Genomic DNA, 24,389 nt, shown 5'->3' on the forward strand with positions numbered 1-24,389 from the left:
ACCTGTTTCGTACATTCTATTTCTTTCCTAAATTGCTTATGCAGGGGTTCCATAATTTTTATATTCTCTTCTATTTTTTTTATCAGTGTATTCTTTAGAAGCACTTAGTACTTCTTTGATTATAGTTACCACTACATTTTTTAGTTCCGAAATTATTTCTGATCTGATTTCTTCTATACCTTTCTGCAGTTGATTCTTTACTGTCAATGCTATTATTTACAAGATATCTGGCATGTGATTTCCAGTTTCCTCAGTGCTAGTTTCTTCTGCAGTTGTACTGGGTGGACTTGGGGCCTGAGAATGCATTTTGTTCCTTCTCTTTTTCATTTTGTATGCCACTGTCTCCTGACCTTTGGTGTAGAGCTTAGATAGAGTTATTACCTTAGCACCAGGTCTGGATCTACAAAGTTCAGATTCCTCCAGGTGGGTGTTGTTTGGATCTGGCTGCTGTGCTCCACTTCTTTCTGCTGTAGCAGTTAGAGTTGAACCCTTTGTGTCTCTCTGGGAATATGTTCTGCTCCTGAATCAGCTGGGTGGGTCTTGCCTCTAGCCTCTTTGCAGGGAGTTCTGCTGAAGGGTTCCTCATTGGGCCTGAACTCTGGGTCTATTCAGGATCCTGCAGCCCCAGGCCATCTCACTCACTCGCTGGTCCTGCACTCTGGGTCTATTCAGGATCCGCGGGCACAGGTCATCTCACTCACTCGCCGGGCCTGCACTCCTGGTCTATTCAGGATCCTGCGGCCCTAGGTTGTCTCACTCACTCCAAAAATTTTAAAAATAATTGTTATAATCACACTGACAATAAAATAAGCCAGATTTTACATTAAAATATTCATTATATATAACAATTTCTATAAAATGACCTTTTCTATTCTGAATATTTTCAACATAAGTAAATGATAAATGTTTGGGAAGATGGTTAAGTGCTATATCTTGTGTCTAGATGTCCCTCCAAATCCTCATGCAGTCATAGGGAGTGCTTTTAGGTGGCTAGACCTGGTGATGCTGGCATTAAGGGTGTCTGGTGACTAAGTTAGTCCACTGCTTGGTTTGGTATAGTTGAGTGTGAACTTGAATGCTACCCACCTTAAGGGCATGTAGCCGAGGTGCACCATAAGGGACAGAAACAGGGCTGGTATCTTCACTTGCCGCTTACTACTTCACTGCTTCGCAGCCTTCCTGCCTTCTGCCAGGCATGAACTGCTTTTCCTCAGTGATGTTCCATTGCAATGGAGCCAGCTAAGTATGGACTGAAACCCTATACACCAAAAGGTACAATACACCTTTCCTCCTTTAACTTTGGTTGCTAGGAATATTGTTTCAACAAGGAGGAAATTAACTAAGACAATATGACTACCCAGATTGGGATATCACACATTATAATCATGTATTATAACATATTGTACCCCATAAATATGTACATCTTAAAAATATCAATTAAAGTGGTGATAATAGAAAGAAAACGGCATCTTCAGAAATAGGCATGTACCATATCAATCTGGGCAACATTACTGTCTACACTAGGTCTATTGTGCAAATGGCACTTCAGAACTCTGTGTGAAGCTGCCCTCCTCAGGATTTAGCAGGTCTGGCTTTTCTTTTCATTGAATCTCAGGTTTTAGAGCTCTTGTGTCTATGGTACATGCTTTTAATCCCAGCACTCTGGGGCCAAGGCACAGAATCTCAAGTTTGAACCCAGCCTGGGCAATTTAGCAACTTAATAAAACCCTGTTTCAAAATAAAGATTTTTTAAAAATGTCAGGTGATGTAGCTCAGTGCATAGGTCTCAGGCTCAGTATCTAGTAATACATGTGCACACACACACACACACATGTGCATACACACACCCACATGTATGAATAAATAGATCTCTTTAAGAACCACCCCAATTAAAGGTAATTCATGAGTTTCCATTGTTCTCTGGCCCATTACTTGATTTATTCCTTTACATTTCTCATCATAACTACTTTAAGTTATCTTTTATTTATTTACTTATTGATACATTGATTCTTTGCACCGGATCCTGAGGTCACAGACTCATGAAATTTGCCTGTTTCTTTTGGTGTATCATTACATTGCTGCCAAGAACTGGTAGTTTCTGTATATCTTAAATTGCACTTTTATAACAATTACTCATGAATGATGGACATTTTGAAACAAAGTGAAACACAAAACTGGTTTTTCTTCACAGTTTGAGAAGTTCACATTCAGTGAAGCTTATTACCATTTCCACAGTTAGATAAACTTGCCACAGGTGCACTCGGTGCTTTGCTCAAAGGCTGAAAAGTGGTTGTAGCGTAACACCTGATAAACCTTAAGTGTGTGAAGTTCTACCGCTCCTTTGCTCCTTCCCCCCTCCTCCACTTCTTCCTCATCCTCCTGCTAATCTTTTGGCTTTAGCAGCATCATACTTCGTACTTCTCAGACTGTGTGTGTTGGGGGGTTGGAAAAGCACCTCTGCTTCTGGCTACTGCGGCAGCTGCAGCCCCGCAATGTCACGCTTAAACAATGGCAGTTCTGTTCCTGACTCTCTTAAGCAAAGCCAGGATTTTCATTAGTACTGCATTTGCCTTGCTAAATAAACATGCTTAGTTGGTTTTAATATATTAGGCTTTGCTATTTGAAACTAGATTAAATTGTCAATCATTTTCTCCGTATCTCATATTGTTTCCTCTGGGCTGGGGGATGTGTGATGTTACACGTGTCTTGCCAATAAAACAGCCCTCTGGATTGAAATCTATTCAGGACATATAGTAAGATGTCAAAGTAATTGTACCAAAATAATGAGTTAGCACCAAATGCTAATTAAATATTGATGAAAGTCATACTTTCAATTATCTTCATTATGGCACCATGTTTTATGTTGGCATTAAGTGCTCGCAGCATGGGTACATCTGGTAATTAGCTGTGCACTATGGGAAAAAAAGTTGAAGTTGTTTCCATCACATTAAGATGTAAGCGCTGAAAAATAGGCAGTATTTTTTTAAAAAATTATTTGAAATTCCAGGAGTTCAGTATTTCCTGTTTGTCATGCTGGATATTCAAGTTAGTTAACTTGAAGAATTAGAAATCAGATGGCCACTAAATCTCCCAGTGAGCTCTGTTGATTCATGTCGTTTTCTACTCAGGTTAACTTTTGAAATCTTCTTAAAGACTTGCTTTGGGGCCAGGCAGATGACTCAGTAGAATAAGCTCTTCCCTGGCAAGTGCAAGGGCTTGACTTCTATCTCCAGTTCCGCAACCCCCCCATCCCCCAAAAAAGACTTGCCTTTTACACTTTTATACTTTTACTGTCTGTAGGTCAAAGCCTGCTTTTGGCATATAGCCATTACTACTATCCACTGCATTGTGATTATAATGATTCACAGAATGCAGTACCTGTACTACTGGCATCAGAACCACCTGAGCAACCTAATGTACAGATTCCGTAACACCCCTCCCCTACACACACACACACACACACACACACACACACACACACGAACCAACAAAGAAAAAAAGGCCCAGGGTGTAGAAATTATTTTTTCTATTAGAATACAAAATAGTAAATAACAAATTAGAAATGATACAGAACTTCACCAAACAAAACAATAGGAATTCAACAATGGCTGCTGTATTGCATAATCTTGTCTTCAAATTAGTTATTCAGATTGCCGGATACAAGTATGCAAAAATGGTTTTAAAAGTTGTAAGGAATTAAAAAGGACAAGAAAAAATTAACCAGGATGTAACTCAGCATTTCCAAGGCTGCATGTTATAAATATGATTTTTTGGTATTAAATTGCATTAAATTACATGTGTCTATGCGTGAAAATAGCCATCTAAGAATATCTATTCTTAGATGATTCTAATATGCAAATATGATGGGGAATTACTATAATAAAGCTATGACAGTATTACAAGATATTATTCAGCCTTAAAAATAGTATGTAGAATCTACTATTATGAAAGGAAAATCTGCTACCTGTGCTATAGCTAAAACTTGAATTATGCTAAGTGAAATAAGGCAGTCAAAATACAAATACTATGATTCTACTTATATAGAAGTCTTAGAATCACTAAAATCATTGATACAGAAAGTGGAATTTTTCAGACACTGGAGGTGAAGGGTGGAGGCTCTAGGGAGTTATTTTTAACACATTCCTTCATCTTCTCAGGCATGTCTATTTAGCCACTTTACTTAAAATTACAACACTATTCTCTTGCTCTGTGGCTACTATATAAGACAGATAAAGATAAACTGATTAACGGTAACATTTTTGAACTCTAATTATCAAGGCTGATTATTTTTAAACTAGGGGTTTTATTTATTAGTGACTGAAGACATTAGTGAGAAAAGACATTTTCCCTAGAAGTTGTTCATCTAGATTGAGTTAGGGTTTCTACTGTCTTACATGTGATGTGTCTGCAGAAGAATCATGTGATCAGAAGTGGAACATTTGGAAGATGCCTGGCTCACTGGGCTTCTGTACTCACCAGTGGATTGATGTACTGATGAGTTCCTAGCTAAACATGCTGTTAGGAAGAAAGATCTTGTTGGAAAAAGTGTGTCACTGCAGTGTGCCTCTGAAGAATCCTGCTTTCTCTCTCTGCTTCCTGAGTGCCATGAGTTATACAGCTTTTCTTCTCCACAGCCTTCTTCTACCATACTGTTTTTACCTAGAGACAACTGAGCATGGATTAAATCCAATGAAAACCATTGCCAAGATAAACCTCTTCTTGTTTTTGTGTTGCCAGGTATTTTTCTCAAGTGATAGGAAATCTGGCCAATACACAAAATTGGTACCAGAAATTTGCTCTTTAGTATGACTATAACAACTATGTGGCCCAGAAGATTTTGGAACTGGTTAGTAGAGGGTAATCAGAAAGGCTTGTGGATGCTTACTAGAGACACCTTAGAATACTATAAGCAGAGCTTGGTGGAAAAATCCTTACGTGAGCTCAGAATGCCGATAATGCCAGTATTCATTTTGGCCATTCCCTGAGACTGTATGAGGCTGAATTTAAAGGTGGAAGACTAATGTGGTAGGAGAAATTCCGAGGCAGCCCAATGTTCAGGCTGTAACATAAGTACTGATTTCAGCAGACTTATAACGAGAGTCAGGAGAAAAATGAATAGCTGGAAGATGTTAGAAGTTTGTAGTTTCATCAAGAAAGAAACACAAAGATGAGACCTAGGAGTAGTCTAAAAATTTTAGCCCTTTAAAAAGCCAAGTAATTTGCATGAAGACAGTAGGAAAGAGACCTTAAGGTTGTCTTAAGAAATGGCCTGGCCAGACCCTACACATCTAAGCCTCAAGGGCATGAAATGGTAAATTCCTTTGCAGGACTTTGTTTTAAGAATAGAATCACTGTAGTGTTCCTTGCTCATTTACAGTAGTAAAATATTTCATCCATCCAGGTATTCAGAAGTATTCTCTAATGCTGTGGTCCAAGCGGGTAACTACTGTTTGAATTCATGGCAGACCTTGGAATCCTGTATTTAGAGATGCAGTGTTGATGGTGTCTGGAGGAATGCAGGAGGGAGGGAGTAAAGCAAACCCAAGAGCAAGGCCATATAAGGTACAACCAGAAAGACCGCAGGGCAGGGCTACACAAGTCCTTTGGAGTTCACCCCTGCCACAGCTTACTTCAGGTGCTAGACATGGAGCTATAGGACTTAATTTTGCTTTGCTGGACTTTGGAATTGGTTTGATATGATTCTTTTCTCTTTCCCTATTCCTTACTTAGAGAGTATGGATGTTCACTTTGTGCCATTGTATGAAAAATATTTAACTTCCTCTTTTGATTTTTATAGCTAAAGTTTGCCTTGAGTTGCTGAGCAAACATCAGGCTTGAACTTTTTACTTGTGATGAAACTGTTAAGATTTTGGTAACTCTTAGAGATGGACTAAATAATTTTTATATAATGAGATGGGCATGAGCTTTTTGAGGGTCAGGATCTGAATGTCATGATTTAGATTTAGAATATCCTTCCAGGGCCAGCCACATAGCCTGCTCAGGGGCTAAAAGCACATTCAATAGAATACCCATCTGTGACAGGACTGAACTGGAGAGGGTGGATCCAGGGGAAGGACCATTTTGTATTTGTATATACAGAACAGTTAGGATAGATGTACAGCTGCTTTCACTTGATTCAGTGAGAGGAAGGACTTGTAGTAGTAGTGTTTGGATGCGATGTCCTGGCTGCTTCTTGTTCTGTGGATGGCCGCTGAGAAGATAACAAGGTGCAATGTATTAATTATTGAAAATGCCCTATTAATCAGCTTGGAAACTGTCTCATTGATATTTGTTTCTCAATAAAATTAAAAAGAAATAAAGCACATTCAAGCAGGCACAGGGGCCAGGGTTCAATCCCTGGGCCTGCCATGCTGGCGCTGTCCCTGGGGCACTCTGAGACAGCGATTGAGCGCATGTCACCAAGTAGATTGTAACCCGGGTGCTTGGGAGGCTATAAAGAGAAGAACCACTACCAGTCAGATTTACATAGTGAGACCCTGTAAACCCTGTACTAATCACACACACACACACACACACACACACACACACACACGCGCAAATATCCTTCCAAAGTCTAACTTTTTTTTTTTTTTTTTTTTAGTCTCACATGTTTAGAGATGGAGATTAGGAAGATAATCGGATCATAAACTTGCTGTACTCATCAGTGGATTTTTCCATTGATGATTTCATGGCTTTACAGAAAGAGATGTATCACCATGGTGATGTTGTTGGAGGGCTTATTTCCTCCCTTGGACGGCCTCTCCTTTCTCTGCTTCCCAGTTGTCATGAGGTAAGCAGCTTTCCTCAGCCATGCCCTTTCACCACACTGTTCCTTCCTTGGAGTCAGCTGACCATCGAATGAATCATCTTAACTGTGAGTCAAATTAAACCTCTTCATTTAGATTGATGATGCTTGATATTTTTTCCCCCAATGAGAAAGTTGACCATTACATGCCTGAAGGCAGGAAGTGGACCGAAATATTTCTGAAGCAAGTGTTAAGTCCTTAGAAAAGCCACAATCTTGTCCCAACCTGGCAATGTATTAGTTTTCATGTAAACTCCAAGTGGACTGTGGGTTGCTATTGATTTCTGTGAAACTCTGAAGGAAGTAGCTTATTTAAACTGATCAAAGTTTCCCCAGTCTCTGGGATGTTGTATTAGGCTACATTTTCCTTTAAATTAGCTACCTGGTAAGAACTGTGAGCAAAACTTATTCTCTAGAAAAGGTGGTGCATGCCAATTCAAAAGTTAGTGGCAAGCACTACACAGCAAAAGCAGGACAATGGCCAAAGTGTTTTTGCAATTCAGGTCTCAACATATCTCTTTCATTCAAATATCTGAAGGCCAGAAATTCCACCAAGTATTTATTCATTAGGGTAACTGTTGTTCTCAAAATCTCTTTAAAATTTTAAAGAACAATTTAAAAATACATTTTACAAAAGTTAAGGTGACCGGCGCTGGAAAAGGACGAGACGGAGCCTCCTTCTTTGTTTTCGTTCCCTTTCTTTTCTTTTCTTTCTTTTTTTTTTTTTTATTTTTTTATTTTTTTTAAAAAGTCTTTTTTTATTTTTATTTTTATTTTTTTTCAAAGTTTTATTGACAAACAGATAGCAATGAGACAGTTTCAAATCAAATCGGAAGGACAGTTTCAACAAATAATACACTGCATATATTCTTCTTAGTGGTTAATTGCTGTACAAGATGCGGACTTGTGATCCTATTTACAAACACCATTAGAACAAATCATTCTATTCATTAAGAGAATGCAACTATATATCTATCCCAACCTCTTTGAATACACAGATACAAAATGGACATTCATCGGTATACCCCATTTTTTCTAAGTTCTGTTATTGAATATTATAGGTGTGTAAACTCAGCAAAATATTCTAAAAGAGTCCAGTAGCCTATAATAGCATTGGGTCTTATATTTAACTGGAAATGTCAGAAATTATTGACCTGAGTCCCCCACAGCTCAACTTAACAGCATGGCTTTATTTCTTATATTTCGACTTCATACTTTTCTACTGGATGGTTAAGACCAAGGTAAAGCAGGACCTATGCAACAACAGTTGTAGCTTTTTGGTCTGAGAAGGTCAGTGAAATGCCCTCAGGATTTGTCCTGAGATCCTGTACCTCAGATTGTAGAACCTTCATCAGTGCAGCCATGTGGATGAGTCACGGCCATTGCTTGGCCAATGTGCTCTCTGTGAAAGCCTGAGAGAGTGTCGTTCCCTTTATTTTCACGTGTCCTTCTTCCTCCTCTCTCTTCTTCTTCTTCTTCCTCCACTTCCTCTAACCCCTCCTTATATCCCCTCCCCAGACCTATCAGTGGGCGCCACATACATCGCCTGACGTGGGCAATAGGCCAATAGTCAGCTGCTTCGTAGGGCTATGTGAACCAATCAAATCTTACCAGCAGGGACCAAAAGCTATACAGGAAACAAGGCTCGTGGCATAAACTCCAGCGGAAGGGGCAAGGCTGAGGAGCAGGGCGCCCGCGCCCGACATTAAGGTACTAATTCATAGCTTCAGGAACAAGGAATATGAATTATATGGGGCATGGAGATGGCATGTAAAGAAAGGGGAGCTTTCAGACACAGTATGCGGGTAAGTTGGGAACTGCAATAACACGTAGGTAAGTAGAGAACTGCAAAAAACTTCAGACCCAACTGATTTGTCTTATCATTGTATAAAGGAATAACTAATGGCCAAAGAAATAAAAGTGACCCAGCTTGGGAATTATGCCATGCTGAGACAAAGACCAATGAATCAGTTCAGTTGTTTAATGGGAGACACAGTTTAAAAAGAGGAAAAGATAACAGGAAAACTCAAGTTAGAAGAGCTGAGGGGCCCTTTCTTCCCACCTCCCATTTTGAGAATGCTGGGCAAGAACTCTCCTACTGAGTTGTACTCTAGTGACCCTTGAAAAGTTATTTAGGTCGTGTGTGTGTGTGTGTTTGTACACCTTTGCATTGGCTTATTCTTTTGTAAAAACAAAGCAAAACAAAACAAAATAGGGCGTAGTATATTTAGTTTTGTGAAGGTTAAAGATGATGTATAAAATGACCTAAACATCAGGTACATGGTTGCATATTATTCAGTAGCTACTGTTATCATAGTTATTCCATAGGATGCGGTGAAATTTATAATTAGAAAGATAAACGTAAACTTTCACTAAGGGGAAATCAAACATAATTTTTTTCTCCATTTAAGCAATGTATTCTGGTGAGTGAGTGCTACCTGTACTATTAGGTTATTTAGAGGCATATTGTACAATTTTGCATTGCAGCACTCAGCTGACCTGCTTGTAAGTGGTAACCTATATAATGTGATAGAATCCTGCAAAAAATGCCTCAGCCTTCCAAGAATCCTCCTCCATTCATTGTTAGTGACACTCCCCTTTTTTCCCCTCAGAACTAGGGATGGCACCCAGGACCTTGTGCTTGCCAGGCAAGCACTTATTCTACTGAGCTGTCTCCCCAGACTCCTTGACACACTCTTTCCCCAGTGGTCATTATGCATCTTCTTTAAATGTAAATACAATAATGTGCTGGTCCTATGCCTGTTTTCACATCTATTTCTTTACACTTATAACAAGCTTAGGGGTAGAATCAAGGGCTACTGGGTCAGTTTGGCAAAGAGTCATGGATAAAGTCCAGGCTTGGAGTCTGGGACCCTGAGTGTGTTTGGTGAATCCCGACCTTAATAGTTATTGACGGGGTGAATTTGTGCAAATTGTTTAATTTCTCTGAGTCTTGGTTTCCTCATCTGCAAAACAAAGTGATTAAAGTCCACCTCCTATACTGTCTTGAGACTAAGCAAGATAATGTGTGAATGTGCTAAACACTGTCTCTGATCTGAAGCAAGATTTCAATGTAAAAAAAGCTGCTCATAACACATGAAAAGGCCTGGCAGACTCATCGTAAATGCCTCACAAGTTAGTTTGATTCTGCACTAATGTGATTCTATTCATTCAACTGGGTTGGTGTAGAAATAAAAAAGAAAAAGAACATAGAGAAGCTACTTCTGGTTTTCCACCTAGCCTAAAATCCCTTTCCACACACTGCTCCCCACTCTTGTCAGTCCTCTTAATCCTTCTGTGTCCCCTATCTCATTTGTAGGAAAAGCCAACCTCCTTAATTTGACATGCAAGTCCGTGGATGACCTATCTCTGGCCACTTATTCAGGTGAAATCTTCCAACATTCTCTTTGTGCAATAGATTCCAGCTATGTGGGTCTTTGCACTGTCCCTGAACTAGCACATCTCGGGGGCTACAATATTCAGTTCCCTTTGTTTTGAGCCACAGTGCTCCTTATCTCTACATTCATGAATAGCTAGAGTATGTGTGTGTTTATCTTGTGACATATCCACTCCTGCTATAAAGTGTACTCCATGACTACAGAGATTTTACAAGCTCATGCCTTTGAAGAAGTGACTTGATATACAGGGGAAATACCATAAATAATTGTTGAATGTATGAGTGCATGTAGACCAGGTACAAAAAGGGAACAAATAAACTGATGTTGAGTACTTACTCTTTGCGGGCTTCGTGATTTATTTGGCAAAGTGATGTTCTCATTATTGTAGTTAGGAACCCTGTAATCATAGAAAAGTAGTTGCCACTGCAAATTTGATAGTTTCAAGATCGTAATCATAACGATAATCTTCTTCTCAACTCTACCTTGCTTCCAGGGCAGCCTGGCTCAGTCAGTGGTCACATCATCTTCCTAGTCGCTCAGATTGGATGCCTAGGTGGCTTTCTCTGTGCACTTTCCTCTCTTGTTGCTTAGATCCAATTCATCATGAAGTCTTATTGATTTTGTCTCCCAAATATCTGTTTCTTTCCATATTCATTATTAATACTGTAGTCCAAGGAATAATTATTTTTCTCTTGATCTCGTAATAGTTTCCTAATTGACTCCCTTTTTCTGTGATTGCCCCTCTAATAACTCATTCTTTTTACAGAAGCCTGAGTAATCACTTCAAAATACAGAACTGATTATGTCCCTGTTCTCCCTCCTTGCTTAAATATTCCATTGATTTTCTATTGTTCTTAGCATAACACCAAGGTCCCAAATTTGGCCCACCAGGCTCTGTTCCATCTTGCTCTTGCTTTTCTGTTGCCTGTTTCCATTCTGCTCACTATGTCACACTAGCCCGGTGCTGCACTGCAATCCTCTAGGCACCTTCCCCAGTCAGCCTGTATCCTCTCATGGCTCTCCTTCCTTGTTGCCCTTTGATTAGTTAAATTCTCATACTTCAGATTTCAGTCCAGTTAGATTTTGAAAGTAGTTCTTGATCCCATTCACTAGATGGATGCAGACCTTCATAGAATCGGTTACATTTTCAGGGAATTTATCCCAATTGTACCCAAGAAATATTAAAGTTATTCCTGTCCTTCCTACTAAATATACACCTACCTTATGGCTGTTTTCCCTGCACTTAATATAGGGCTGCACATAGAATGTACTCAGTAAATAATGCTGATACCATTTAAACAGTAGGCCCTATTGGGGTAGAGATCCTAGGCCTGGGTCTGAGGCTGTCTGATCCTAACTATACTGAGTTTCTGCCCAAAGGCATTCAAGCCAAAGGTGCTAAAGCCTGCAAAGAGAAGAAAGAGAGTGAAAGACTGGAGTTTGGGGCAGGATGCAAAGTCTTGCTTGAATGCAGCCTTTGGGAAGCCCCTGCCTTGATGAGAAGGTCAGTCCTGGTGCAAGAGGTGCTGCGTGCTCCCTATGCAACAGCTGCCTCCATAGCTTTTCCACTTGCTTACATTCTCCTTGTTCAAGTTTATGTTTTGATTTTTATCTTTTTGAGTGCTGGAGGTTGAAACCAGGACTCTGGCAGTAAACTACTCCCTCAGCCCTTTAATTAATTTTTTATGTTTTTGAAACAGCATTTCACTGAATTGCAGTATACTCATGGCTTAAACTTGTCATTCTCCAGCCTTAAGTGGGCTGGGATTACAGGCTTGCACCAGCATGGCCAGCTTCAAATTCACTTTTCATTTCCCCTGCTTTCAATGTTTGTGGCCCTAACAGTGTATTCATTTGCTGGACGATACTGCCTCGTTTGGAGCCAGTAAATTAGAAAAGTGAAAGCTCAATAGGCAGAGAGTGATGAAACAGTCGCTGTGGTATGTCTGAGATGTGAGACAGGAAACTTGGTTGTTTTTTTAAATAATTTTATTGAGAAACAAATAGCAATTTGACAGTTTCAAAACTGATTACTAGCACATTTTCAATAATTAATACATTCCATATTGTTGTCTTAGTGGTTATTCATTATACAAGACACAGACATGCTATCTTGTCCACAAACACTATTAGAACAAATCTCTCTATTCATTGAATTAAGAGAATGCAGGTGTATGTCTATCTTATTTTGAATATATAGATACAAAATGTTCATTCAATTGTATCCCCTTTTTTTGTTTAGTTTTGTCAGAGAAGGGCATTCCATTGTCATTTAAATATTGTAGGTGCGTGAATTCAGCAAAATATTCCAATATAGTCCAGTAGTCCATAATAGTGGCGGGTTTTCTGTAAGACTGGCAATGTCAGAAGTTGTTGACTTGAGCCTTTTATACCTCAGCATATTAATATGACTTTACTTTTTATACTTCGTTTTTATACTTTTCAGCTGGATGGTTAAGACCAAGGTAAAGCAAGACCTATATAACAAGAAGTGTGACTTTTGTATCTGACAAGGTCAGTCAAATCCCCTCAAGATTTATCCTGAAACCCTGTACTGCAGTTTGTGGATCCCTTTGTCAGTGTCAGCCACATGGATGAGTCATGGCCATTGCTTGACCAATTTGTTTTCTGTGAAAGACTGAGAGAATGTTTTCTCTCCATGTGACTCTCCTTAGGCACACACTACATTATGGATCACTTTCCTTTGTGGCCCCATAATCTCCTTAATTGGAAAATTTGGGACACAACTTAGTTACATGAAGTTACAGTACAGGTTCTCCTATGTCCTGAGTCTTCACTGACCTTGAAAGGCTGGGGCTAAAATGTTGGCTGTCCTTATCCATCTTTTTCTCTAATTTTTGGTCTGTAAACTTAGTGTCCAGGTCCTGATGGATTCACAGCTGAATTCTACAAGAAATTTATGGAAGATATAATCCCTATATTCCTCATACTCTCCAATGAAATTGAAAAGGAATCAATCCTCCCAAAATCATTCCTGGAGGCAAGTATTGTACTGATACCAATACCGGAGAAAGACACAACTAAAAAAGAGAACAACAGGCCAATCTCCCTTATGAAAATAAGATGCAAAAATCTTCAATAAATCCTAGCAAATAGAATACAGTAACTCATCAAGAAGATTATACACCATGACCAGGTAGGGTTTATCCCAGGGATGCAAGAATGGTTCAAGGAAACTTGGTTTGTTATAAGACCAGCTACAACTGGGCTAGTGTGCTAAATGAAATTTAAACTTAAATTCATTCATTCATTCATTCATTCATTCATTCATTCATTCATTCATTCATTCATTCATTCTCTGTTGATAGAACCCTTCTGTGCTGGGCACTGATGGAGCATGAAACATATAAAAGGAAAAAATAAGCAGCTTGTATTGTTCTCCTGGATCATATGTATTCATTTCTGTGAAAAGGACAATAAACAATCAAACCTATGGGCCAGCCAGATAGCTCAGAGGATTCAAGCACCTGCTTAGGCAGATGCATGGACCTGGATTCAATCCCCAGTGTGTTGTGCTGGCCCCACTCCAGGGGTAATATCATATAATTTATGTTGGTAGAATCAAACAACAGTCCAGATTTTTGGACTGCTCATCTACTGCTCCTTCATCTATTTTATAATCAAAGTAATAGTTGCTGGTGTGAAGAACAAGAGGAGATCAATAGGATGAGAGAGAGAGAGAAGCAAAGTTGGACTCCCCTATTTGGGTTTGGTCCTCTTAGCAGGTGCAGTGCACCTACTATGTGCAGCATAGGGCACTTGATGAACTTTGCAGTGTTTCAACCATGAGGGTATTAGGAGAATCTTCAAGAGTAGCCTGGTTGCTTCCAAGATTTAACTCTGATAAATTGCACTGTTATGAACATGGGTGCATATATATCATTATAGTATGATGTTTTCATTTCTTCTAGGAAAATATACAGAAGCAGAATAGTTAGGTCAAATGGGAACTCTAATCCTAGTTTCCTGAGGAATCTCCACACTGATTTCCACAGTGGATGCACCAGTCTGCACTCCCACCGACAGTGGAGAAAGGCTCCTTTTCCCCCAGAGCCCCTCCAGTTTTTATTATTGGTTAATTTCTTGATGTTATGCATTCTTTCTAGGGTGAGATGGAAACTCAGTGTTGTTTTAATTTGCGTACCTCAAATAATCAATGATGTTGAACATTCTTTTTATATATTTCTTTATCATTTCTATCTTTTCATTTGAAAAGCATGTATTCATTACAGATGCCCATTTTTGCTTTGAGTCTTTAAATTTCAGAAGTCTAAGGTTTTGAGTTCTTTATATATTCTAGATAGTAGAATAACCATCCAGATTTTTGGACTTCTCATCTACTGCTCCTTCATCTGTTTTATAATCAAAGTAATAATTGCTGGGGTGAATAACAAGATGGGATCTATAGAATGAGAGAAAGAGAAGGAAAGCTGAGAAACAGCTGGCAAAAACATTTTCATTGTAGGTTTCCTCTTTATGCTCTGGTGGTTTCTCTTGCTGTGTACAATCTTTTTAATAAGATGTGGTACCACTTGTTGATTCTTTGTACTAGTTCTTGTGGGACTGTCCATTTGTTCATGAAGTCTGTCTAAAACAATGTCTTCAAGAGTTCAATCTATTCAGCTTTCCAGGAGATCTAGTGTTTCTGTTTTAATATTTAGATCTTTGATCCATTTCAATTTTAGTGTAGTGCGTAGTGAAAGACCTGGGTCTACTTGTATTCCTCAGCATGTAGAAAGCCACGTTTACCCACACCATTTACAAAAGAGGTTTTCTTCCAATGAGGATGTTTGGCTACTTTGTCAAAGGTGGCTAAGTGTATCTAGAGTTGTTTCTGAATTTTCTAATCTATCATGTTGACCCTCAGGTCTGTATTTCTGTTAATATTGTTGTTTTTATCATAGTAGCTTTGTAGTATAATTTCAAGTCAAGGACTATGATGCCCCTCTGTGTTGTCTGGATCTGTCTTTACTATTCTGTGTATCTTCTGGTTTCAAATGAATTTTAGGATTGTTTTCTCTAATTCTGTGAGATTTTCTATTGGGATTTTGGCAGACATTTCATTAAAGCTGTATAACAATTTAAAAGTATGGCCATTTCCACTGTATTGGTTCTTCTTACCCAAAAATGAGAGATACATTTCCATTTTCTGATATTTCCTAAGATACCTTCTTACCCAAAAATGAGAGATATATTTCCATTTTCTGATATTTCCTTAGATAGCTTTCCTTCAGAGTACTGTAGTTTTTAATGTAGAAGCATTTTGCTTCCTTTGTTAAGTTAATTTCTAGGTATTTCATTTTTTGATGCTACTGTGAAAGGTATTGTTTTCCTAGTTTGTCACTTAGGGAGTTTGTTATTCATGTATAGGAAGGCTATTAATTTTTGAGTGTTGGCTTTGTATCTATGCTACTGAATTTGCTCACTCAATCTAGAAGTCTTTTCTTTTTGTGAAGTTTCGGGGATCTTCAATGTAGAGTGTCATGTCACCTGCAAATAATGATAATTTTACTTTTTCCTTTCCAATCATTATTTCTTTTACTTGTTTCTCTTGTCTGATTCCTTTGGCTAGTGTTTCAAGAGCTATATTGAATCCGAGTGATAACAGTGGACATCCTTGTCTTGTTCCTGAATTTAGAGTGAAAGCTTCCAGTTTTTGCCCATTTAGTGTGATGTTGGCTGTTGGTTTATCACATATGGCTTTTATCAAATTGAGATAAGGACCATCTATTTCAGTTTTCTGCAGGGTTTTACTCATGAATTGATGATGGAATTTTCTGCATTTATTGAGATTATCATGGTATTTTTCTGCATTTATTGAGATTATCATGGTTATTATTCAGGGCTTTGTTAATATGGTATATATTTATTGCTTTGCATATTTTGAACCATCCCTGCATCTCTGGAATGAATCCTATTTGGCCAAGCTCCATAATCTTCATGATGATTTGGGGCATTCTGTTGACCAGTATCTTATAAAGGATTTTTGCATTTTTTATTAGAAAGATTGGCCTATATTCTCTTTCTAGGTTTGGTCCTTCTCTGATTCTCATATCAGGTAGTGCTTCCTTCTAGGAATGAATTTTAGGGTTGCTTCTCTTTCAATGTAATTAAAAATTTTTGAGAAGTAGCACTATTAGGTCTTCTCTAAATTGTTTTTAGAACTCAGCACTGAATCAATCAGGGCCTATGATTTTTTTTTTTGTGGTAGGTGTTTATTACATCTTGCATTTTTATTGATTGATATTGGTTTATTTATATTATTATTATCCTTATCATCATTATCATCATCATCATCATCATCATCATCATTATTTTGGTTACAAGGTCTCTCTATGCAGCTCAGACTCGTAGTGATCTTCCTGTCTCAGCCTCCCTAGTACTGGGATTATAGGTCTGCACCAACATGTCTTATTTCAGTGGTGCACATGGTGCTAGGTGGGTGGGTGGTACAGCATGCAGTACTGGGGACCAAATCCAGGTCCTTGTGCTTGCCAGGCAGGCACTTAGACTGACAAGCTATCTCCACAGCCCTGATTTTGAATTTTTATATCTCCTTGATTCAGCTGTGATAATTCATGCATAGCTAGATATCTGTCCACTTGTGTATTTTCCATCCTAGTACAATACAAATTCTCAAAGTACGTATGAATGATCTGGATTCCTGTAAGGTGTGTTGTAATTTCAATGTTTTCTTTTGAAATGGCATGGATATGAGTCTTTTGTGTCCTTTTCTTGACAAGGTTGACTAAGGGCTTCTTGATTTTATTTAATTTTTCAAAGAACCAACTTTTTGATCCATTGACTTTTTGTATTGTTATTCATCTCCATTGCATTCTATATTCTGATATTGGTAACTTAATCCCTCATGTGAGTGTTGGGCTTAAGTTGCTCTTGTTTTTCTAGAAGCTTGAGGTTCAACATTAAGCTGTTCATTTGCGCTTGCTCTGTTTCCCTGGGTATTTACCACTATGAATTTCCCTTATATGATTGCTTTCTTTGTGTCCCATAAACTCTGTGTGTTGCACTGGCATTATTAATTGTAGGAACTGTCTGACTTCTTTATTTTCATCTGTGACCTATTGATTATTTAGAAAGGAACTATTTAATTTCCATGTGTTTATAAAGTTCTTGTGATTTCTTTTGCCTTTTGATTTCCAATTTCATTAAACTATTTTCTGATAATATGCATGGGATAATTTATATTCTTTTGCATTTACCTAACCATGTTCTATGAGCTAAAATGTGGTCTATTTTGGCGAAAGTTCCACATGCAGCTGAGAATAATATATATTCTGATGTTGTAGGGTAGAAAACCCTTTGAACATCTACTAATTCTATTTGTTCAAAAGTTCAGTTCAGTTCTAGTATTTCATTGTTAATATTTTGTCTAGTGGATCTTTCTATTTGTGAGTGGGATATTGAGGTCCCTCACTACCATTGTATTTGTGCTTATTTGATTTTTCATATTTGTTAATACTTGCTTTGCAGAGTTTACTGCTTCAGATCCCAGGGTCTGAATCTCATGGACCCCCTTCCCTCCTTCTCTTCCACATGTTGCTATATTTCAGTGGAGGCTCTTTTTTTGCTGCTCACCGCGCTGCCATCTTTCCCAAAGTCCTATAATGTTTAATAGCATTCTGACTGCCTTAGTCATAGCTCTCTATCTGACAATGAAAAAAACTGGCTGCCTTCATTTCAATGTGTTTATTCACTTACTTTGTTTTTCAACCAAATCACATGAAACAGGACTCTGTATACACCTATCCCTCCTACTAAGCTTCTAGCTCCACTGAGCACATTAGCCAAAAGCTTGCACCTGATGAGGCAGAAGAGGAAGGAGGAAGCTTTCTGTCATCATGGAAGGGTGTCACTAAAGATTATCACATACAGTGCCAAACACAATTGACTAGAGGCACCTCCTTGCCATCTTCCTTGAATCCTTCTCTGATGTCTGCTTCCACATCCTGTTCTGCTCGGTCTCCCTGTCACCACTGTACCACTGCCCCAAGATGAACCTAGCGTTGCTCTCAGGAGCTGGAACTGCTCAGTGACTTACTATTCCCATGGGACAGGGCATCTCAGCTTCATGTCTCTGCCTCTTCCCAGCACTCAGCCTAAAGCCATCAAACTGAACTCAGAAGTAGAAGGTCTCCGAAGCTTCTGGTTAGCAACTTGTCCTGATGTTTTCACTTAATAACAAACAAGCAGCAGAAACCATTGAGTCTGTTTCTAGTGCTTTGTGTCTAGTCCTGAAAACTCAAGCCTAGTTTACTGGTTGAATGTAGAGTAGGAACTTCTGTTCCTAATCCTCTGCTTTCTTCTCAGGGATTCTTTATTGCTCCCTACTCTGAACAGCATTCAAACTTTCCTCTATTCTGTGAATAGCAAAGGACATGGAGATATACTGACCATTGTAAACAGATCCTACAAGAAAGAGGATGCACTGACATCTGGTTTTGAGCTCAACCAACCCCAGGCTTCTCTCTCCTTGAACTGATTATCTCTAGTTACTTCAGTAACATTTAAGGAACAGGTTGGCTCACCTTTCATAACTCTCAAGTTCTGTGGTGCTGCCAAGAGAATTGTTGTGCTCCAGTGATGTGCCAGCCATAAGTGACTCACACAGAGCTAGGCTGAATGGGACAAAGCTCTGTGGATTGATGGGACTCTCTTTAGAGCACACTAAGAGGGCTTCCATGTCTGCTTAACTAAAAAGACAATCTTGAGTACTTAGCACTTTTGCCAAGTAGTAAGGTTGTAAGGCTGAATAGCAATAACAGTAACAATGGTCAAATGATTCATTGCTCACTGTAAAAGGCAGACAAATTGAACACATGATTGCAATATGTTATATCTGGTGGGATACCAGAGATATGCTAGAGGTATGATGAAAACATATAATAGAGGAGAATGGCAGAGATAGTAAGGAACTAATTTCAAAACAAGGGTCACGGACATTGGAAGAGCAATAGGAAGTAGCCAGGTGAACAACAAAAACAAAGGCAGAGATACTTGGAGGAGGCTTGTTTCATTTCAAGAATGTCAAAAAACAGCATAATCATACACTGAAGGATGAGTTGTAGAGCAAAGATTCATAAAATTTTTCTGGGGGACAACCTACTAACTCTTCTTTTATGAATTTATGTTAAGGGAGACAGAAAAATGAACTTACGCACAAGGAATTTTATCTGAGTATTATTTGTAAGATCAAAACAATGGAAATAACAGTTTTGTTTCACAAATAAAATAGAGTGGTATATTCATAGGCTAAAACACTATACCATAGTGACCATAAAAACTTTAAATTTAGTATTTTAGTACAAGATTAAATAAGAGAGAGAAAAGGTCATGGTTTACAATTGTAGCAAGTTGCATGCTTTCTTAGCAATAAACCTTTGATTCCTCTGCTAAAATACTGTAGCCTGGTTTTCCATTTCAGAACTTCAGTTTTTTGCTTACTGAAACAGCCATATAGCTGGAAAACGCTGGACCCTACCTCCCTGATCTCAACCACCAGCTCCTGAGTGCGCTCTGTGGGTATGGCCCAGCTGAACATCTATGTCCCCCCTCTCAAGGGACATCTCACCTAACTGGGACCTTGAAAACAGGGCTTCTGTTTAAAATTCAGAGAAAACTTGTCTCCTGATTGACTTCTGGATGGTGCACATACAGGAAAAAAGCCTGACACTGAAATTGCTCCTTTTGCAGCTATAAAGCAAGATTGAGACAGAGACAATCCACCAGAAGAGCAGAGGTGGCAGAACTAGACAGAAAGGGAACTAGGTTCTTGAAAGGATCCTACTTTTAGAATTTCCCATTAGGAGAATTTAGAGATTTGTTTGGTTGTTTGTTTAATGGAGTGTGATTCAAAATTTTAGTTACATGCCGCTGAAACATTTCACCCTATACAATTAAGAAGAACTAGCAATGAACGCAACTATAAATATGCACAGTTACTTCCTTCATTTTGTGTGTCTTATATTCTGCACAGGATTTTAAAGAATCTAACAAAAGGGAAGAGATAAAATTGAACTGAAGTGGGAGCATTTAGCACAAGTTAATACAGAAAAATGCAGAGGAAAGACCAAAAGACAAAGGTGAGAGCCTTGGGAGGTCCTGGGATCTAAGAGGAGCTGGTGAGTATAACGGGGTGCAGTGCAGCCAGGGCAGCAGGAAGGCCTGAGTGAGAGCAGGTGGGACCAAGAAGGCCAGGGAAGGTTGAGAGCTTGTGCGTAAGGAACTGTATCTTTATTCTAGGGGCAATGGCAATTCCCTAAAGGCATTTAAGTGGGGTTGGGACCAAGGATATAGAGAAAATATTGGCTTTACCTTTTGAAAGACAAAGGTTGTTCTTGCTGTAGAATGGAGAATCATTTCAAGGAGAGACCAAGAGGAACAGAAGCAGGAGAAGTTCAGACTACACAAAGTGGCAAAGTGTGGGTGTTCTGAGACTACCATCAAGGAAGCTTCCTGATGGGTGGGTAGAGAGAGTGAGTGGGCTCAGTGTGAGGATGATTTATTTATTTATTTATTTTTACTTTTTAAAAAAATAATTTTATTGAGAAAGGAATAGTAATGAGACAGTTTCAAAACTGATTAGTAGAACTGTTTCAATAATTAATACATTGCATGTTGTTGTCTTCGTGGTTATTCATTATACAAGATGCAGACACAATATCCTCTCCACAAACACTATCAGAACAAATCTTTCTATTCATTGAATTAAGAGAAAGTAGCTGAATATCTATCTTTTTTTTCTTTTTTTAATTAGGTCTTTTTTTTCCATAATTTTATTTGAAACAAATAGCAATGAGACAGTTTCAAATCAAATGGGTAGGACAGTTTCAATAATTAACACATTGCATTAGAACTGGTTATCAATATATTAGAAATGAAAGAAATGAAACTATGTGGCAGGATATATTGACATAAGGAACATGTAGACCACAAAGTCACTGGGCTATAGTTGGTCTGGCCTGTGCAGTCCTGGCAGCTGTGAATAGCAAGTGCAACTTTAGGGAGGAGTAGATGCTGAGGGAGAGGTGAAATGGTGGCAGGTGCAAGCTCACAGATAAGAATGCTGTCATTGATTTACTGATATCTCAAAGGCATAGAAATTTTGCATTTTTAAATCCAAGAGTAATGGAAAAAGCCTAGGATTTCATTCAAGGGAGAAAAGAAAACTTATTTTGTTCATAGAGAAGGGTTTGAGGGCAATGAAAGAATCAAGTTTGATTTTGCTTGCATCTTCCTGAGCCCGGTATTTTAAAACATGAGTACATGAACATCTTTTGGCAGCAGTAGTAATTTGTGGGAATTTACACTCCAGGATTAGCAACAAGACTACTGGGATTTTGTCTCCAGTGGGAGCTGGAAAAAACAAAGCTCAAGGGCCAAATCTGGTCTGCAGCTTATTTTGGTAACATAGTTTTATTGGATCATAACCAAGCCCAGTTCTTCATTGCTGCCAGTAGCGGCTCAGGAATTCCAATGGTAGGGCAAAGTAAGGGGCTATGGCAGAAAGTCTTTACTTATGAAACTGAAAATATTTACAATCTTGCTCTCTTAAGAGAAAAAAGTGTTTATCACTGATCTAGAGAGAAAGAAATGAGAAGTTCTTAAGAGGACACAATTTTAGGAAAACCTATCAACATAAATTTTAAAAGTCTATGATTTTTTGTCAAACAGAATTTGAGAAATAAACTGTAGCAACTGGGAAAAAATATAATAGATATTTTTACCTATGTATCTACTATAGCCATTAGTCTCTTATTAAATCTCTTACTCAGTAATTATTTAAGTGCGTAGTGCATGCTAGGCACATACAGACATGTGAAGCACTAGGAACACAAGGCAATCCTTTCACCTGGGGACTTTCTTCTTTGAACTGGGGGAAGAGACATGAAGAGAAGTAATAAAAACTAAAGCAAAAATGTACAGAATGTTAAAGGTGATGCAAGCAATGGAGAAAAACAGAAGAGGAAATGTGAGAAAGAATGAACTTGGGCTGGAGAGATGGCTCAGTGGTCTAAAGCACCTACTTGGAACAAGCTTGGCAAAGCACAGGGACCGCGGTTCAATCCTCCAGCACCACATGCCAGCCAGCCCCCCCCCCCCCCCCGGCCGGTGGGCTGAGCTGGCCACACACACACACACACACACACACACACACACTAAATGTTAAAATAAAAAAAAAATTAAAAAAAAAGAATGAACTTGGGGGTGGCTTTTAAAATATGCACAAGATGGTAAGGCAATGATCCTGAGAAACATCAGCAGGTTTTTGAAACTAGTAGTTAATTGGTAGGATTCTCACCCTGACTAACTATATATACTGATATCTGTGCACTAAGCAACTGCACTGAAAAAAGCAATATGTAATAGAAGGGTCACGCTTGAAATGGCTGTCATTCTGGTCTTCCAGTTCTATGTACTGCTTGTCATGACATACCAATTATCGCCATACTGTCTCTCAAGTAAATGTTTGTTTAAAAAGAAAGGTAATAAATGAAAAAAAGAGACAAGAAAAAAGTCACAGGACTGTCCTTCTACAATGCTGTATATGGTTAGATTTCTAAATTGCTGTGTAAAAATTTGTAATTGTTTATTCATATTTTAAAAATATTTTTGTTTTTTAAATTTTTCTCCATATTCTGTAGAGACTTAAAGTCTAACATATCAATACTAGATGGAAAATACCTGTTCCATGTTATGCCTAAGATGTTTGATATTCAGACAGGTAGTTAGGTTAAACCCAACTGCATATGTTGTAAGGTAATAATAAGCTTCTCTTCTGGAGGGTTAGCAACCTAAGTTTGCAGACCAAAAATGAGAAAAAATAGAAGGGCTGCAAGGACAGTCAGCATTTTTGCCCTAGCCTTTTAAGGTCAGTGAAGGCTCAGGACATAGGAGAACTTATTCTGTAACATCATGTAACTAAGTTGTATCCCAAATTTTCTGATCAAGGAGATTATGGGGCCACAGAGCAATATGATAGATGACATAGAGTGTGCCTAAGGAGAGTCACATGGAGAGAAAACATTCTCTCAGGCTTTCACAGAGAGCAAATTGGTCAAGCAATGGCCGTGACTCATTCACATGGCTGACACTGACAAAGGATCTCCAAACTGCAGTACAGAGTAACAGGATAAATCTTGAGGGGGTTTGACTGACCTTATCAGATACAAAAGTTACATTTCTTGTTATATAGGTCTTGCTTTTTCTTGCTCTTAACAATCCAGCAGAAAAATATAAAAGCGAAGTGTAAAAAGTAAAGCCATATTAATATGCTGAGCTATAAAAGGCTCAAGTCAACAACTTTTGACATTGCCAGTCCTATGGATAACCCACTACTATTATGAACTAGTGGACTATATTAGATTATTTTGCTGAATTCATGTACCTACAATATTTAAATGGCAATGGAATACCCATCTTTAACAAAAATAAACAAAAAATGGGGATACAAAGGAAGGACCATTTTGTATCTGTACATACAAAATAGTTAGGATAGATATACAGCTACTTTCTCTTAATTAAATGAGAAGAAAGATTTGTACTAATAGTATTTGGACAGGATATCTTGTCTGCATCTTGTACTATGAATAACCACTAGGAAGATAACAATATGAGATGTATTAATTATTCAAACTGTCCTATTAGTCTGTTTTGAAACTGTCTCATTGTTAGCTGTTTCTCAATAAAATTAATAAAAAAACCCTAAAATAAAATGGGGTGCCGGGGGCTGTCTCCATTGATCAGAGAATGTTGGAGTAAAGACTTGGAAGTGACAGAGAGTGAGAGGGAGAGGGAAAGACAGAGACAGAAACACACACACACACACACACACACACACACACACACAGAGACAGAGAGAGAGAGACAGAGACAGAGATAGAGAGAGACAGAAAGAGAGACAGACACAGAGACAGACACAGAGACAGAGACAGAGGCAAACAGAGACAGAGACAAATAGAAAAGGAGAAGGTGAGAGAGACAGAGACAGAGAAAGAAAAACAGAGATAGAGACAAACAGAGAGACAGAGACAGAGCTAGAGACAGAAAGGGAGGTAAAGAGGGAGAGAAGGAGGGAGGGTGGGAGAGAGAGACACACACATAGACACACAGACAAAGAGAGCTACATGGCTTTCTGTGGGGGAAGA

The 24,389-nt window shown here is 38.6% G+C and overlaps 1 pseudogene; it reads right to left on the reverse strand.

Annotated features, from left to right (window-relative positions):
- The window catches only part of LOC101571806, a 40,115-nt pseudogene extending 21,190 nt beyond the window's left edge, over nucleotides 1-18,925 (reverse strand).
- Between the last annotated feature and the right edge of the window lie 5,464 nt (nucleotides 18,926-24,389).

This window comes from Octodon degus, unplaced genomic scaffold (assembly GCF_000260255.1).
Source record: "Octodon degus isolate 3935 unplaced genomic scaffold, OctDeg1.0 scaffold00014, whole genome shotgun sequence".
NCBI classification, from domain to species: domain Eukaryota; kingdom Metazoa; phylum Chordata; class Mammalia; order Rodentia; family Octodontidae; genus Octodon; species Octodon degus.